Source organism: Tachyglossus aculeatus, chromosome 3 (assembly GCF_015852505.1).
Source record: "Tachyglossus aculeatus isolate mTacAcu1 chromosome 3, mTacAcu1.pri, whole genome shotgun sequence".
NCBI lineage: Eukaryota > Metazoa > Chordata > Mammalia > Monotremata > Tachyglossidae > Tachyglossus > Tachyglossus aculeatus.
The window spans coordinates 88,781,220-88,800,140 of NC_052068.1; the positions used below are offsets into that span (position 1 = coordinate 88,781,220).

An 18,921-nucleotide genomic window follows, 5' to 3' on the forward strand; every position below is an offset into this window, starting at 1 on the left:
GGAGTTTCCTTCTGAAATAGAAAGGATAGTTCGAATTAGTTCCAAACTGAGTCAGAAGGAATAGATACAGGGGAGCTGAGACTAGGGGAGAGGACAGCAAGAGAACTTGAGTTTTGAATTTTGATTGTATCTGGCCCAGTTAACACAGATCTATCCAGTGTTTGGAAAAGTGCTTGACACATAGTAAGAACTTAACAAATTCCATAAAAATAGATGGGGAGAGAGAAGGACAGGACAACATACATCACAAGGAAGAAGGATGCAGCCATCGCTCTATTATCCTTGGTCACAGAAGACGGGGAGAGCTTGGGTAATTGAAATGCATGGATAATCCCTGAAACTCTATTGGACCTAGAGTTGCAACCTTCTCTCCAACCAAAGCATGTTCTTATTCTGCAAACAGAAACAATTCTGACTCATACGAGTTCCCTCTGCTTTTGTTTTCCCCAGCCCAACTTATGGTGTAAATGCACTTTATCAATAAATCAAAATATCAATTGAGTGTCTACTCTGTGCAGAACCCCATACTAAGTTCTTGAGAGACTAAAGAAGAGGTAAGGGACACAATACTTGCCCTCAGGGAGCTCACAGTCTATTGGCAGAGGTCGACACAAAGATGACTTCCTGCTAAGAGGAAAAATGGGAATGGAAAACCCTAAGCAATAGCATATGTTATTAATAATAACAATAATAATAATGGCATATGCTAAGCACTTCTTATGTGCCAAGCAGTGTTTTTTAAAGTATTTGTTAAGTGCTTAATATATGCTTTCTCCCCTCTTAGGGTCGCAACTGGAGAGTTTCCAAAACTCTACCAGTGTCAACTATGGGAAGGAGGGTCAAACAGAGGCATATCCATTCCATTCCTAGCTTGGACAGTGGCTAGCAATTGGAAGGCAATCTGCTACAAGTCAAAACTCCTGTGCTGGACAGCAGCAGCACGGGAGAGAGTTGAGGGTGGAGGCTCAGATTTACTGCACAGAGGAGGCAATGGTACAACACTTTCATATTTTTACCAAGAAAACTCTATGGATAAACTGCCCAGAACAATTGCAGATGGAGGTAGGGCGTTCTGGGAGAGATGAGTCGATGGTGTCCCTATGGGTTGGACACAACTCAACAGCATAAGACAACAATATGCTTACCATATGGTTTTTGTTAAGTGCTTACTATATATGTCCTGGGGTAGATTCCAGCTAATGAAGTTGGACCCAAGTACTAAAGAATATAAATTGATATGTACAAAAATGTTATGGGTGGTTGTGAGTACCAAAGTTCAGTTACTATCATTGTCACTATTATGGTTGCTATTATTTTTATATTTGTGACAAGTAAGTACTGTTCTAAGTGCTGGGGTACTTGGGTTGGACAAATAGTCCCTGTCCCTCATGGGGGCTCAGAGTCTAATTACTAGGAGGGAGAAAAGTTATTTAGTCTCCTTTTTACAGTAGAGGAAACTAAGGCACAGAGCAATTAAGTGACTTGCCCAAAGTCACACAGCAAGCAATGGCAGAGCCAGGATTAGAATCCAAGTCCTCTGACTCCCAAACCCATGCTCTTTCCACTAGGTCATGTCGCTTCTCTCTTAGTTAGGCACAATGTCCGTGTTCCCTTCCAATCCAAACTGAGGATTCTGTGTTGCTTTTACTCCGTTTATCTTTGGTGCCCCATGCCAGAGTAAACTGCAATTGGTGGAATTTCCTCGGTTGCCTGTTTGTCTGGGAAGTACACAAGGCTTTCTAGAGCCAGGAGAGAGAAAAGTCAGCAGAGCGGACTAAGTCATCATGGTGTCCATTTCCTGAGCAGGAGAGCTATCAGAGCACTGGATGTCACTGCTGGCAGAGTGAAGCTTCTTAGTAGGAAAATGTGGCTGTGCTCTATGCTCCTGAACTGCGGTAATCAATTGTGTTTCGGGCAGAACACCCCTCTGACAGGACGGATGTTTTTCAAAATTAAATAACGATCTCTCTGCTCATATGCCCTCCACTGCTGTTCAAGTTTCCAACCAGCTGTTTTAATTGTTTTAAAATTGAGCGTGCACCACCGAGAACTGTGGGTAGTGGGACTCGAAGATGTTGTTTGTTTTTCCATGGGGCCTAATGAATCAGAAGCGATAGCCCGTCGATGACACACAGAGCTGCACTGCACTGACCGGCTGCTGCCTTTAATCACATCCTTTGTCTCTGAACAGGAAGCAGTATAGCCTAGTGGGTAGAACGTGAGCCTGGGAATCAGAAGGACCTGGGTTCTAAATCCCAGCTCGGCCACCTGTCTGCTTTGTGACTTTGGGCAAGTGACTTCACTTCTCAGCACTTACATACATATCTATAATTTATTTGTTTATTAATATTAGTTAATAATATTAATGTTAGTCTCCCTCTTCTCTAGACTGTAACCTGGTTGTGGACAGGGAATGTGTCTGTTTATTGTTGTATTGTACTCTTACAAGCGCTTAGCATAGTGCTCTGCACACAGTAAGTGCTCAATAAATATGAATGAATTAATTCTTTGTGCCTCAGTTACCCCATCTGTAAATTGGGGATTAAATCCCCTGGCCTCCTACTTATTCATTCATTCAGTTGTATTTATTGAGCATTTACTGTGTGTAGAGCACTATACTAAGCACTTGGAAAGTACAATTCAGGAACAAATAGAGACAGTCCCTACCCAGCAATGGGCTCACAGTCTAGAAGGGGAAAACAGACAACAAAACAAAACAAAACAAGTAAACAGGCATCAGATTGTGAGTTCCATATGGAAAAGGAACTGGGTCCGACCTGATTAACTTGTATCTACCCCAGAAATTAGAACAGGAGGCAGTGTGGCTTAATGGATAGAGCATGTGCCTGGGGGTCAGAAGGACCTGCATTCTAAACCCAGATCTGCACCTTGTCTGTTGAGTGACCTCGGGCAATTCACTTCACTTCTCTGTGCATCAGTTCCCTCATCTGTAAAATGGGAATTAAAACTGGGAGCCCCATGTGAGCTGTGGTACTGGAATGATTGGGTCCAACTTCATTAGCTTGTGTCTATTCCAGTGCCACTACAGTGTCTGGTATATAGTGAGTGCTTAACAAATACCACAGAAGAAATGCTTGGCACGTAGTAAGTGCTTAACAAATATCATAATTATTACTATTATCAGAACAGCTGCTTTTCAAGTGACCGACAGGAGTCCAGAAGCAAGTGGGTACATATGATAATTACAGCTTTTCACTGCCTTGCAAATAAGTACCCAGTCTAAACCCCACTTTTCCTTTGCTCCTCCTCCTCTCCCCATCACTTCGACTGCCTCCCTCTGCTTTACCCCCCTCCCTGCCTCACAGCACTTGTGTATATATGTACATATTTATTATTCTATTCATTTTATTAATGACATGTATATATCTATAATTCTATTTATTTACATTGATGCTATTGATGTTTGTTTATTTGTTTTGATGTCTGCCTCTCCCCTTCTAGAATGTGAGCCCATTGTTGGGTAGGGATTATGTCAATTTGTTGCTGAATTGCTTGGCAATTTCCAAGTGCTTAGTACAATGCTCTGCAAGCAGTAAGTGCTCAATACATATGATTGAATGAAAGTACCCAAGCAAATACTTATAACAGCCCACACTTCCCTAGAGGAATGTTCTCTACTCATACCAGGACGTACACAAAAATGGTTAAATAAATAAGCACCCTTCATCAGTCACTGAACAGGGATGGTTATTCTTTTTGAGTAACTTGGGTCTGTGACCTGTGGACATTTGGCATTTGCTCCACCCTCAACCCCACAGCGCTTATGCATTTATAAATTATAAATTATTTATTGATATTGTCTCTCCTTCTAGACTGTAAACTCATCGTGAGCAGGGAGTGTGTCTACCAACTTTATTGCATCCTCCCAAGGACTTAGCACAGTGCTCTGCCCACCAGTGAGCACTCAATAAATCCCACTGATTGATTGATTGTTTGAACTGAGTGGGCAAGTGGGTATTTGCCAGGCTGGGTTAGAAATTGAGATTGGAAGGGACCCTTGAACAGCTGAATGTCTTCATTCCATTTACCAATGTATCATTCTACCCCTTCTAAGTTGTCCAACTTAATCTTTCTGTTACCTCTCTTTCCAAATCCGTCAGCCAAGGTTCAAGACTCCCTGTTGCCTTGGTTTCTCTCTAGGAGAAATCAGGTGTTGCTGGAGGCATGTCCCTTTAGTGGACACTGAAGATGCTGCTTACAGCACTGAAACTATAACTGGTTGGATTGTAAAATATCACATTAAAAATGACATTGTTGAAATAACCATGTCGGCACATGGTGTGAAACTTGTAGAAGGCCATTGTTAAGGGAAGGTAATAATGAGGGACTGTGTCTACACAGTGCATTGTACTCTTCCCAAGAGCTTAGTACAGTGCTTTTCACACAGTAAGTGCTCATTAAATGATTGATTGACTGATTGCTAGTCATGGTGTGGTCTAATGAGGAGAATATTGACCTAAGTACTGGAAGGTCTGTGTTCTAATTCTGCTTTGAATCATGACTTTCTGTGTGACATTGAGCAAGTCACTTAGCCTCTCCGAGCCTCATCTTTCCACTTGTAGACTAAAACAATAATATTTTCTGCCACTTGGGAAAAAGGTGAGGACTAGTGTGTTCAGGGAACAAGTCTACCAACTCTGTTATATTGTACTCTCTCAAGTGTTTAATACAGTGCTCTGCAAACAGGAGCAATCAATAAATATGGTGGATTGATTGATTGGCTGACTGACAGCGAGTTGTCTGAAGAGCTATAGGCGTGTCGATAATAATAATTGTATTATTTCTTAAACTCTTACTATGTGCCTGGCACTGTACTAAGCTCTGGGTTGGACACAAGTAAATCAGGTTGGACACAGTCCCTGTCCCACATGGGGTTCACAGTCTTAATCCTCATTTTACTGATGAGGTAAATGAGGCAAAGAGAAGTTAAGTGACTTACCCAAGGTCACACAGCAGAGAAGTGGCCGAGCTGGGACTAGAACCCAAGTCCTTCTGACTTGACAATCCTGTGCCGTATCCATTAGGGCATGCTGCTTCTCAAAGTAAAGAACCTATGTAAATGCCATGTGTTGCTAGAAGGTTATTAAAGCATTCTACAAGCACTTCACATACTGCTTAATACCTGTTGAGCTGAGATTTGTCAAAGGAGATAGCCTATCTTAGTGATAAGCTTTCAAAGCCCTGTTTTGTTTTGAAACAGCAAGATGCTACTCCTGTAGCATTATGTATTGTGATGAGCCTCTGCTCCAATCCACCTTCCATACATCTGTGAAACAGGAGGCCTGACATTTACTCCAATGGAAGGAAAATCATTGTCGCTCTTCCCTGTCATCTCCACCTGGAGATCAGAAAATCTCACTCCCTTCCTATCCCGAGGAGGTTTTTCAAACAATTTCCATCCTTCCTGCTGCCATCAATTCAATGCCCTCTTCCCTGTGATTCCTGCAGAAAAATCATCCCTCCTCCACATTTAGAATTTAGAATAAATGTATACATTTAGAATTTAGAATAAATAGAATTTAGAATAAACTTACCATGGTAGTCATGGTCATTACTTCTTTTATCAACAGCCCACAGGACCAACACAGCCAAAGGAGAATGAGCATTGTTGGACATTCATAATGATAGTTATAATAATAGTTATTGTTATTATTATTTTAACTATAATAATAATAGAATACCCACTAGGTTAGCAGTGCACTGTATTTGGCACTGGGAAGCACTGCAATAAAGAGTAGACATGATCCCTACCAATCAGTCAATTAATTAATGGCATTTATTTATCACTTGCCATTTGTAGAGCAGTGCACTAAGCATTTGGGAGAGGACAATACAAAAGAGTAGGTATAAATAATCCCTACCCATAAGAAGCTTCCACACTATTTCAACTGGAGTGTTCAAATAAATAATTGGATAAACATATAAACGTGAGTGCCAAGGATGGGTCTAAACAAGTGCAGAAGTTCTAGAGCTGGCTGATGGGTTTATATGGCCAAGGTCCTGGGAACTTAAACGGGATAGTCTTGATGGAGAAGGTAGGATTTTAGGAGGGGCTTCAGTGTGAGAGAGCTGTGGTCTATGGGTTGTGGGAGGGAGCTCCAAGCCAGTGGAACAAGCCAGAGAAAGGTGATGGAGGAAGGAAAGATGAGTGGGAGGTACAGAAAGAAGTCCACTCTCAGGGTCACACCTGGAGAGTTTCCAGTACTCTACCAGTCTCGACTAAAGGAAGGAGAGTCAAACAGAAGCATATCCATTCTATTCCTAGCTTGGGCAGGGCCTAAAGAGTGGAAGGAATCTTTTACAAGTCAAATCTCACCTGTGCAGGGCAGCAGCAGCATGGGAGAGAGTCGAAGGCAGAGAGTCAAGTTTACTGCATGGAAGGAGGCACGGAATGGTCAACCACTTTTGTAGTTTTACCAAGAAAACTCTATGGATACTCTACCAGAACAATTGTAGATGGAAGTGAGGCATTCTGAGAGAGATGGGTCCATGGCAACGCTATGGGTCAGAGACTACTCGGCAGCATAAAACAAGACAACAGATAGAAGGTGGCTTGGGAGGAGCTGAGAGAGTAAATTGGAGAATAGCAGGTGAAGTGAGTAGATAGGGAAGGTGGGGCAAGTTGGTAGAGAGCCTTGAAGTATCTTGGGTGGGGCGGGGAAAGCGCAGCACAGCAGTGGTCCCTTCCCAGGCCTCCTCCTCCATCTTGGTCTGGCCCAGCCCCACTTGCTCCTTGTGGCCGTGGTGGTCTTGGGAACTTGGATCTGTCCCTGGGAAAGGGGCAGCCATGATGGTGACTCAATGCTGGGAAAGTAGCATGGCCTACTATCTAAAGTACTATCTACTACTAAAGCAGTGTGGCTCAGTGGAAAGAGCGTGGGCTTGGGAGTCAGAGGTCATGGGTTCGAATCCCACCTCCCCCACATGTCTGCTGTGTGACCTTGGGCAAGCCACTTCACTTCTCTGTGCCTCAGTTCCCTCATCTGGAAAATGGGGATTAAGACTGTGAGCCCCACATGGGACAACCTCATCTCCTTGTGTTCCCCCCAGTGCTTAGAACAGTGCTTTGCACATAGTAAGCGCTTAACAAATACCAACATTATTATTATTATTATTATTATTATTATCTCTGCAGAGATATCTCTGCATGAGAAGCAGAGTGGCTCAGTGGAAAGAGTGTGGGCTTCAGAGTCAGAGGTCATGCGTTCAAATCCCAGCTCCGCCACTTGTCAGCTGTGTGACTTTGGTCAAGTCACTTAACTTCTCTGGGCCTCAGTTACCTCATCTGTAAAATGGGAATTAAGACTGTGAGCCCCCCGTGGGACAACCTGATCACCTCGTAACCTCCCCAGCACTTAGAACAGTGCTTTGCACATAGTAAGTGCTTAATAAATGCCATTATTATTATTATTATTATCTATAGTGGCTAGAACACGAGCCTAGGAGTCAGAAGGACCCTGAGTTCTGATCCTGGCTCTACCACATGTCTGCTGTGTGACCTTGGGCAAATCACTTAACTTCTGTGTGCCTCAATTGCCTCATCCGTAAAATAGGGATTAAGACTGTGAGCCTCATGTGGGACAGGGACTGTGTCCTACCTGATTAGCTTGTATCTACCTCAGTGCTTGGAACAGTGCTTGACACATAGTAAGTGCTTAACAAATGATTATAATTATCATTATTATTAAATTTCATTCCTGATGGGAGGGGAGGATCCCAAGGTGGGAGAGCATATATAGGAGCCTCGGGAGTCCAAGCTGGGGGGAGGTTGGTGGTCAAGGGGATCCTGCTCACCAGCAGCATGAGAAGCAGCATGGCCCAGTGGATAGAGCATGGGCCTGGGGGTCAGAAGGACTTGGGTTTTAACCCCAGCTCTGACACTAATTTGCTGAGTGACCTTGGGTAAGTCACTTCACTTCCCTGCCCTTCAGTTACCTCATCAGTAAAATGGAGATTAAAACTGTGAGTCCCATTTGGGACATGGACTGTATCCAACCCGATTACTTATTTCTACCCTAGGGCTTTGAATAGTGCCTGGCACTTAGTAAGCACTTAATAAATACCTTTTAAAAAAAGGAGAAATCCTGGGAGGGATGGTACAGCTAACTGACTTTTGCTGAAGAAAATGTAACCTCTGCTATTGTGGAATATTCCCTGCTCCTAATCTTCTCTGCATCCATCTAACACACTTTCCCTTCCAACCTGCCAAGAGTGTTCTGTTGCTTGAAGCTCTGCTGACATACTGTGGGTGTAGTCCCCATTAAAGTTTATCCTCTAGACTGTAAACTTGTGGGCAGGGAATGTTTCTACCAATTCTATTGTACTGTACTCTCCCAAGCGCTTAGTACAGTGCTCTGAACCCAGTAAGCGCTCAAAAAATACCATTGTTTTATTGATTGGTGGATTGATTAAAAAGACCAAGATTTTTTTAACTGGGAAACATATGATAGTGGTGGAGGGTTTTGCTCCTGGAAATGTGGCACATACCTCCAGTAGGAATTCAACAAACAGTCAAAAACAAAGGGAAGGACATGAATCATAATAATAATAATAGTAATATTTGTTAAACACTTACCACGTGCCAAGTAGTGTACTAAGCACCAGGACAGATTCAAGATGATCGGTTCAGGTTCAGTATTGAATCCCCATTTTACAGACGAGGAACAGAGACACAGAGAAGTTAAGGAACTTACTCGATATCACTCGGAGGATGAGGGGAGGAGCAGGATTAGAACCCAGGTCTTTTGACTTCCAGGCCTGTGCTTATTCCACTAAGCCACACTGCTTGAGGAGACCACATTCTGCCCCATTCACCAAGCAAAGCCATCCAGTTCCTGGGCCTTTTCTTTGCAAAAGAAAAAAAAATTCATTATTCACCTCCATGCTGTGCACCCGCACATTAAAATACTGTATTCCACATATAATGGAATGCATAGACGATGATGTGCGACATGGGCTTGTTAGCGATACTAACTTTCGCATCCCCTGACTTGTAACCTTTGTCTTGCACTAATGGTATTCCCTGCATTTAATTTTTATTGATGTTATCCGGTTTTACATCCGAGTGGCTGCAAGATGCCAGTAGCTATTGCTTTCATGCTGCTTTGGTGAATATACCACTAAAGACTTTATTTTGCTTTGTTGCCTGGTGTATATATTTTATGGCCCAACTCTTCTGCCTTCTTCCACTTCTTAGAGTTGGAGTTTTTCTCTGCAAGCTGGGATACTTCCTTTCAGCACAGCCACCATTTGAGAATCCCAGCTCTGCCACTTGCCTATGGTGTGATGTTGGGCGAATCACTAAACTTCTCTGCGTCTCAGTTTCCTCATCTGTTAAAATGAGGAGAAAATGCCTAATCTCCTTCTCCCTTAGACTGTGAGCACTGTATGGGACCGGTGTCCAATCTGTTTATCATCAATTGATCAATCAAATCAATACTATTTATTGCACAATTACTGGATACAGAACACTGCATTAAGTGCTTGGGAGAGGACAACAGAATAAGTAGACACTATCTCTGTCCTCAAGGAGTTTACAATCTTGTAAGGAAGATAGACACTACAATAAATTACTTGTAAAGGGAAGCAATAGATACACACATAACATAAATCTCATAAGTAACCCAGCGATTATGACAGTGTTGGGCACATATTAAGTGCTTAACAAATACCACCTTTATTATTATTTTCAGCAGCAGCAGCACTGTCTCAAACTCACTCCTAGCATTTGAGTTTTAATCCTATGAGTTTCATGTGTTCTGGATTTGAAAGAGGGGAAGAAGGTTTTTTGTACACACTGGAAATAACAATCATGTTTTTATTCCCTCAGATTTGCCAAGGGGTTCAGCAATATCTGCAATGCTTCCAATCTTCCCCATTGGGAATACTCTTCAGCATATCTGCCTGCTTCCTTCCTTCCCTCCCCCACCCACCGCACCCCCATAAGAAAAGACCCCACAAGGATCCTCCTATCACGGCTCAATTTTAATCAAATTCTACAGAGCAGCCATTCTATGTTCCATTTCAAATTAAAATAAAAGCAAAATAGCTTCCCTCCAACTCTGCCCCCTCTCACTATTGTCATATCAAAGGCGAGGGCGAAATCTCCAAGCAGCTCTTATAATGCCATTGACATTAGCCATAGCCAATCTGTGCAGATATTTTAACCTCACTGAATACCTATTGGAAATGTCTTGGGCTCCCATTCCTGTGTTCTAAAGGTCTCCATAAAACGATACCTGAACGGAGAGTGCCCGGCCATTATCTGCCAGAGCTGCCCGGGTTTTCTTTATAGTCATTTAGAACAGTAAGCATTTGCTCCGTGCCTCTTGTGAGATTATCAAAATCCGCCGCGATGGGAAACAGACAAAGGAGAGTGAATGGAATCAAATTGAGTAGGATGAGTGGACAGATGGGGCCTGTGCCTCTCTTGCAATCTGGGTTCTATTCATAAAAATCCTTCTCCTCCAGGCAAAGCAGAGATCCAGCAAGGCACCAGCCTAAAGACTGACCTGGCTCTTGCACATTTACATTTCCAATCGTCTCATCGGAGGGCAGCTCTTCCTCTCTGACATCACCTCCCCAGAAGATTCTGGGATCTCTAACCTGGGTAGTGAGGTCTTTGGGAATATCTCCTACACAATGGGGACTGAGCGTAAGGCAGAGAATCCGTCCTTCCGTCCTTCTCTTCCCAATCATCCTTCTTTTGTGTAAAAACAGTAGACTTCCTGGTGCCTTTTTCTCAATCAATCACACTTATTGAACACTTACTCTGCAGAACACGGCACTAGCACCTGGGAGAGTACAATGTACTAGATATGATAGTCATGATCCCTGCCCACAAAGAGCTTACAGTCTGGAGGGGGAGACAGTCAACAGAATAAACTATGGATCTGTACAGAAGTGCTGACCCCTCTCAGGGATGCACCTAGAGAGTTTCCAGTACTCTGCCAGTCTTGGCTATGGGAGGTAGAGTCAAGCAGAGGCCTACTCATTCCAATCCTAGCTTGGACAGTGGCTAGCGAGTGGAAGGCAATCTGCTACAAGTCAAAACTCATCCATGCTGGGCAGCAGCGGCCTGGGAGAGAGTCGAGGGTGGAGACTCAAGTTTGCTGCTCAGAAGGCGACAGTGGTTAACCACTTCCGTATTTTTACCAAGAAAACTCTATGGATACACTACCAGAACGATTGCAGTTGGAGAGTGAGGCGTTCTGGGAGAGATATGTCCATGGTGTCGCTATGGGTTGGAAACAACTCGACGGCCTAGGACAAGACAAGACAGAAGTGCTGTGGAGTTGAGGGTGGAATGAATAAAAGGTACGAATCCAAGTGCAATTAATCAGTATATATTTAGGAGGATTTCCTGTTTGTCTGCCTTGATCCCTCTGTGAGTCTGGGCATGGACATGCCAAATCTTTCCCTTTGGTCCTCTGCACACATCCAAAAAGATGCACTAGGCAAGAGCCCAGTAAATACTTGACGATGACCTATGGTAGTTGAGGGTGATATTTAGCTATGGATTAGAATACACCTGTTACCACAGAATCAAGACATTTTTATTATTTCAGCAAGTCTCTACCCTAAATGTCAGGCTTTTCTGGGCCCCAGCCTGTGAGAATTAATTCCTCTGTAGTCCATAGTCCATAATACTGAGCAATCTATACCCAGGAAAAATCAACACATGGACAAAAAAGTTCACCGGACACACATAACTAACTGCTGGGAGTGAATTTGAGAAGCAGTGTGATCTAGTGGGCAAAACTATGGGCCTGGGAATCATAAGGACCTGGGTTCTAATTCCACTACCGATCTGCTGCTTGACCTTGGGCAAGTGACAACTTCTCTGTGACTCAGTTCCCTCATCTGTAAACTGGGGATTAAGACGGCAATCCCCCCATGTGGGACGTGAACTGTGTCCAACCTGATTAACTCATATCTATCCCAGTGCTTAGAAGAGTGCCTGGCACATAGAAATGTTTTGCACATACCAGTAAAAAAAAAAAAAAATCAGCCACCTTAGGTCACTATGCACAGACTGACGAGGTAGAAAACAAAATTAAAAAGATTAGCATGGTTTTAGTCAAAATGCAGAAAAGACCATACCTACAATGTATCAAGCACCAAGTCAGATATCTACAAGGATGCTGAGACACCCAAACTTTTTATCAATCAATCAATCAATCAATCAGTGTATTTATAGGGCACTTACTGTGTGCAGAGCACTATACTAAGCATTGGGAGAATACAGCAGTCTGACTTAGTGGATAGGGAACAGATCCGGGAGTCAGAAGCACATGGGTTCTAATCCCAGTTATGCCCATTTTCTGCTCTGTGATATTGGGCAAGTCACTTAACTTCTCTGTGCCTCAGTTCCCTCATCAGGAAAATGGGGATTAAGACTGTGAGCCTTATGTGGAACAGGGATCCTGTCCAACCCAGTTACCATGTATCTACCCCAGCACTTAGTACAATGCTTGGCACATAGTAAGTGTTTAACAAATACCCCAATTATTAATATTATTATTACAATATAAAAGAGATGGTAGACATATTCCCTGCCAACAACAGAAAATGACTGTGAGACCTTAACGTGCTTTCAAAGACAAAACCAGGATCTGGAGCCGTTTCACCAGTGCAACCTAGGAGCCATATTTCACATCAAATAGCAGGATAAGATGACTTAACACTGAGGTCCCAGAGTCCTGGAACAAAGCTCATAGCAGCACAGCTCAGCTAAGTGGAGCTCCTGAAGGAATGATGAACTGCTGTATGATGAACAGAAAGGGGATGTGCATCAGCTGAGATGGGCAGAATGAACTACTCGAAGACAAAAGCATTAAACCAAGCTAGGAAAAGCTTACAGACTGTGAGCCCGTTGTTGGGTAGGGATTGTCTCTATCTTTTGCCGAACTGTACTTTCCAAACACTCAGTAAGTGCTCAATAAATATGACTGAATGAATGAAAAGCTTTGCAGTGAATAGATCAACCTTGTCGACAGCAATCTGTGATTTGGGAAGAGAAGCACATGGTGAATTGGCTAGAGCATGGGCTTGGGAGTCAGAAGTTCATGGATTCTAATCCTGGCTCCTCCACTTGTCTGCTGTGTGACTTTGGGCAAGTCACTTCACTTCGCTGTGCCTTAGTTATCTCAACTGGAAAATGGGGGGTTGAAACTGTGAGCCCAACATGGGATAGGAACTGTGTCCAACCTGATTTGCTTGTATCTGCCCCAGGTCTTAGTACAGTGCCTGGAACATAAGTGCTTAACAATGCTATCATTATTTTTATTATTATTATTATTATCAGTACCTATCTATGAATCCTTAAAGGATGAGTTCTCTGGATGGGTATGTATGAATGATCAAACAGATGAAATCAAAACCATCTTCTATTCCTCTAGCTTCTTCTACTTGAAATCCTTTACAGGTTACATCATTACAACTTTACCATGCAGCTCTCTGGGGAAACTCCAGGTAGGAATGTTTCCCAGCCCTCATTTCCTCTTCTCCCACTCCCTTCTGCATTGTCCTTGCACTTGGATTTGCACCCTTTATTTGCCTCACCCTCAGCCTCATGGCACTTATGTCCATATCTGTAATTTATTTATATTAATGTCTATCTCCTTCTCTCATTGTAAGCAGAGATTATGCCTACCAACTCTTTGATTTCATACTGTCCCAAGTGCTTAGTACAGTTCTCTGCACATGGTAAGTGCTCAATAAATATGATTGATTGATGAATTGATTGAACATCATAGTCCTAAGCTAGCCTAGCAGAGTTGAAAGACAGCCTCGTGGCTATTTCATCTGCGTGCAAGTTCTGATAACTGGAGAATCATCAAGTGAGGCTGGAGGTAAGCAAATTGACCTCCATGGATATAAGGATTTTATTTCCTTCAGTCAAAGAACAGAAGCAGTGTAGCATAGTGGATAGAGCTCAAGCCTGGAAGTCAGAAGAACCCAGGCCCTAAAACCAGTTCTGCCACAAGTCTGCTGTGTGACCTTAGGCAAGTCGCTTAAATTCTCTCTGCTTTAGTTACCTCATCTGTAAAATGGGGATAGATCTGTAAAACCAGGGACTGTGGTCCAACCAGATTAGCTTGTATCTATCCCAGCGCTTAGTAGAGTGCCTGGCTCATAGTAAATGCTTAACACATACTGTTAAAAAAAATCCTCAATCTATTAAGAGCAATCAGTCAATCATATTTTTTGAGTGCTTACTGTGTGTAGAATACTGTACTAAGCACTTGGGAGAATACAATACTAACAATAAACTGACACATTCCCTGGCCACAATGATCTTCCAGTCTAGAGGGGGAGGCAGACATTAATATAAATAAATAAATTATGGAGTCAGTATCTAGAGGTGAATCATTCCAGATTTCTCCCTTTGGAGATGTGGAGTCTGAGGAGAAAGTTACTGAGGGTCATAGAGCTTCTGATAGACCTTTAGAAGTCATATCACCTCCAAGAGGGCTTCCCTGATTAGCCCTCTTTTCCCTGGCTCAAGCTCTCTTCTGTATCATCTATGTACTTGGGTTTTTGACCTCTGGGTATTTGATATTCACCCCACTCTCAACCCTACAACACTTATGTACTTATCTTTAAAGTATATATTATATATAATTTGTTTATCAATCAATTAATCCATCAATCTATCATATTTATTGAGCACTTACTATGTGCAGAGCACTGTACTAAGCACTTAGGAAAGTATAATCTAACAGAGTTGTTAGACATGTTCCCTGCTCACAATTTATATTTATGCCTGTCTCCTCCTCTAAACTGTAAGCTAACTTTGGTCAGGGAATATGTCTATCAACTCTGCCATACTGTTCTCTCCCAAGTGCTTAGTAGAGTGCAGAGCACTGCACATAGTAAGCACTCAATAAATATAATTTATTGATGGATTGATTGATTCCATATCTGTCTTTTCAGCTACATTTGCACCCATGTAGGACCTCACTATCACTAACATCATTTGATAATAATAATAATAATAATAATAATGACATTTGTTAAGAGCTTACTATGTGCAAAGCACTGTCCTAAGCGCTGGGGGGATACAAGGTGATCAGGTTGTCCCACGTGGGGCTCACAGTCTTCATCCCCATTTTACAGATAAGGTAACTGAGGCTCCTAGAAGTTAAGTGACTTGCCCAAGTTTACACAGCAGACATGTGGTGGAGCTGGGATTCGAACCCATGACCTCTGACGCCAAAGCCCATGCTCTTTCCACTGAGCCACTCTGCGTCTCATTTGATAATCTGAAGGCTACACACACACACACATTTGAGAGAATAAAGCAAAAGAAAAACACATATTCTCTGCCCTTCAGACAGTAAGACAGACAAATCTAAATGATTTACATGTAATATGAGCAGGAAGAAGAATGAGAATTAAAGGGGCAGTAGGGGAAATATGTCAGGATGACCTCTCAGAATAAATCAGATTAAATCATTGAATGTTCAATTACATATGCTTATCGTCCTTTTGCTGGGTACAGAGGGGCTGAGTAAGAAGGGTTAGGCCTGGGAATTTTCTAAGGGTTGGATCCCCCTCCCTCTCCCTTGCCTCCAAGATTGCAAACCAGGGAGGGGACATTGTCAAGAGGGAGGGACAGAAGCAGGATCATCTTGTGACCTAGCTGTCAGTGGCTAGCGACTCTCTCTTGCCCCCAGCCCAGCATTCCCAAATGTGGATCCTGGTGACCTTTCCCACCACCTGAGACCCCCAAACCTCTGGGTTTGCAGGGGGCCATACCTCACTCTCCATCGTTAAATAGCCAGCTCCTCCGGAAGAGTCAAATCCCACCAGAGATCTTTCTTCTGGATGTGCCTGCGGAACATGAAAGAATCTAACCCAAATTTGTCCAGCAGGGCTGACGGTGGCAGCTTGAGAAATCGGAAGGTGTGGTGACCTTTCGGATGGAGCGTGTCTATTCAGTCTTGGTATCGATCCCTTTAAGGGGGAAGGAAACATATTTCCACTCCAATCCTGGGAGCCTGGTTCTATGCCTTTCCTACAATTTCTGATTAGTTGAAGCCATGTGAGCATTGTGGTCTAATGGAAAGAGCATGGGCTTGGGAGTCAGAGGACGTGGCTCTACTGTGTGTTGGCTGTGTAACCTTGGACAAGTCACTTAACTTCCCTGCACCTAGTTTCCTCATCTGTAACGTAAGGATTAAATCCTACTCCCTCCTACCTAGATTGTGAGCCCCATGAGGGACAGGAACAGTGCTTGGCACATAGGTAGCACTTAACAAATACCATAATTACTGTGAGCAGATGAGCCTTCTGACAGAGTAGGTGCAGCGTGAGAAGCAGTTTGGCCTAATGGAAAGAGCCCAAACCTGGGATTCAGAGGCCCTGGGTTCTAATCCCAGCTCTGCCACTTGCCTGCTGTGTCACCCTGGACAAGTCACTTAAATTCTCTGTGCCTCAGTTACATCGTCTGTAAAATGGGGATTAAGAATGTGAGCCCATGTGGAGCAGGGATTGTGTCCAATATGATTAACTTGTATCTATTCCAGGGCTTAGTACAGTGCCTAGCATATAATAAGCACTTAACAAATATTATTAAATAAAAATGGTAGAGGAACCTGAACAGGACCTTGAGGAATACCCACTGTAAAAGGATGAGAGAAGGAGAAACCAACCCATCAAACAGAAAAGGAGCAGTGCATCAGCTGATTATGGAGAGATAGAGCCATTTTCATTCATTCAGTCATATTTACTGAGCACTTACTGTGTGCAGAGCACTGTACTAAGTGCTTGGGAAATACAAGTTGGCAACATACAGAGATGGTCCCTACACAAAAGTGGGCTCACAGTCTAGGAGACTGTGATTTTATCAGTCAGTGGTATTTATTGAGCACTTACTGTGTGCAGAGCACTGGACTAAGCACTTGGGAGACTATAGTACAACAGAGTTTGTAGACACATTCCCTGCCCATAAGGCACTTACAGTCTAGGGGAGGAAGAAAGTCAATTTCCTATCTTCCTGCTGAGGCTGGTTATCCTGTTTGTCGGTTTTCAGACAGTCAGTCAACCAGTCAATTGTATTTACTATGTGCTTACTGTGTGCAGAGCACTGCAATAAGCTCTTGGGAGAGTACGATATAACAATATAGCAGACACATTCCCTGCCCACCGTGATCTGACAGTCTAGAGGATGAGCTTACAGTTTAAACCCTGGATTCTTTGCTTCTTCTCTAGCCCATCTTTTAGTCTTTCCTGCTCAGAAGAGGTCAGGGGAATAAAGGGAGCTAATTGTCAAAGCAGTTCATCTGGCTTCTTGTCAGCCATCCTGATTAAGCTGTGTTGGGGGACATAGAGGAGATAGTCAGACTTCGTAGCTCAGTGTGTAAGGCTTTGGTTTTAGTAGAAGTCTTCCCACAGAACTCCACAAATTCAAATTCAAATCTTCCCTCCCTCTTTTCCTCCCCTTCATGGTAATTATGGGCAGGGAACGTGTCTGCTAATTCTGTTGTGTTGTGCTCTCCCAAGCATTTAGTACAGTGCTCTGCACATAGTAAGTGCTAAATAAATATGATTGATTGAAACTACACTGGCTAAAAGATGAATTCATAGATTATCTGGGGCTTGCAGTTATCCATTTTCTCTCTGACCACCATTACAATGAATGATTAAAAATTGTCTGCATACATGCATATACATTTTTAGAACAGGAGATTTTTCCATTAAAATTAGACATTTCTGTTTTGAACAATAAAGGACTCTGGAATGGATGAGCTCTGCTTTTCAGGGAGGGACCTTTCAGAGAAGACAGAGGGCAAGAGAGGGAGGGAGGGAGGAAAAGAGTAAGAGCAAATCCAATGGTTCTCCTGGAGTCTTTTTACTTATTTTTCCCAATTTGCCACTGAGTTCTGATTCTGTGCCTGGAGACCACCTCTCATTTCTCAATGTCAACCCCAGCGTGAGATCCAGCTAGCAATTGTGCATTAAAGCTGCTGATTGACGGTGGTTTACGAAACTTCTTTATAGAAAATTCCTGAGTCAATCTGTCAGAGCCTCAGCCTACTGGGACACTTGGGTTCTGTTTGGAATATGCAAGCTTTTATGGGAATTCCAACAGCATTCAGCATTATGAAGAGAAGCAGCCTGTCCTAGTGTCCTGGGCCTGGGAGTCAGAGGTTCTGGGTTCTAATCCCACCTCCACCACTTGTCTTCTGTGTGATCTTGGAGAAGTTTCTTACCTTTTCTGTATCTCAGCTATCTCTTCTGTAAAATCGGGATTAAGACTATGAGCCCCATCCAGAGATGGACTTTGTCTAAAATGATTAGTTTGTACCTACTCAGTGTTTAGTATAGTGCCTGGCTTAACAAATACCATTTTTAAAAATATTATAATGATGGAATGTATTAAGTGCTTACTATGTGCAAAGCACTGTTCTAAGCGCTAGGGAGGTTACAAGATGATCAGGTTGTCCCACGAGGGGTTCACAGTCTTAATCCCCATTTTACAGATGAGGTAACTGAGGCACAGAGAAGTTAAGTGACCTGCCCAAAGTCACACAGTTAACAAATGGCAGAGCCGGAATTTGAACCCATGACCTCTGACTCCAAAGCCCGTGCTCTTTCCACTGAGCCACGCTGCTTCTCTATGACAAGAAACAGGGTGAATTCATCAACTCTTCTACCAGGGCAGTTTCTTTCCAAGAATCAGCAGTCCTTTTGACCCTCAGCACTCCTTAGCCTGGAGTTCCTTGGTCTTAAAAAGCCTTCAGGGACACAGCTCGGTGCAGCCTTCTACAGTAACCTATTTCGATATGTAACCACTCTTATTAGTAATAATAATAATGGTACTTCATTCAATCAATCATATTTACTGAGTGCTTACTGTGTGCAGAGCACTGTACTAAGCACTTACTTGTTAAG

General features: G+C 43.0%; 2 non-coding genes across 2 annotated transcripts; both read left to right on the plus strand.

The window, feature by feature from the left end:
- The first annotated feature begins 774 nt into the window (after positions 1-774).
- Positions 775-912, plus strand: LOC119926284. Its single transcript, XR_005450172.1, has one exon. It is a non-coding gene; the product is annotated as a small nucleolar RNA SNORA7 (small nucleolar RNA).
- Positions 913-10,930: 10,018 nt separating this feature from the next.
- LOC119926245 lies at positions 10,931-11,068 on the plus strand. Its single transcript, XR_005450135.1, has one exon. It is a non-coding gene; the product is annotated as a small nucleolar RNA SNORA7 (small nucleolar RNA).
- Positions 11,069-18,921: the final 7,853 nt, after the last annotated feature.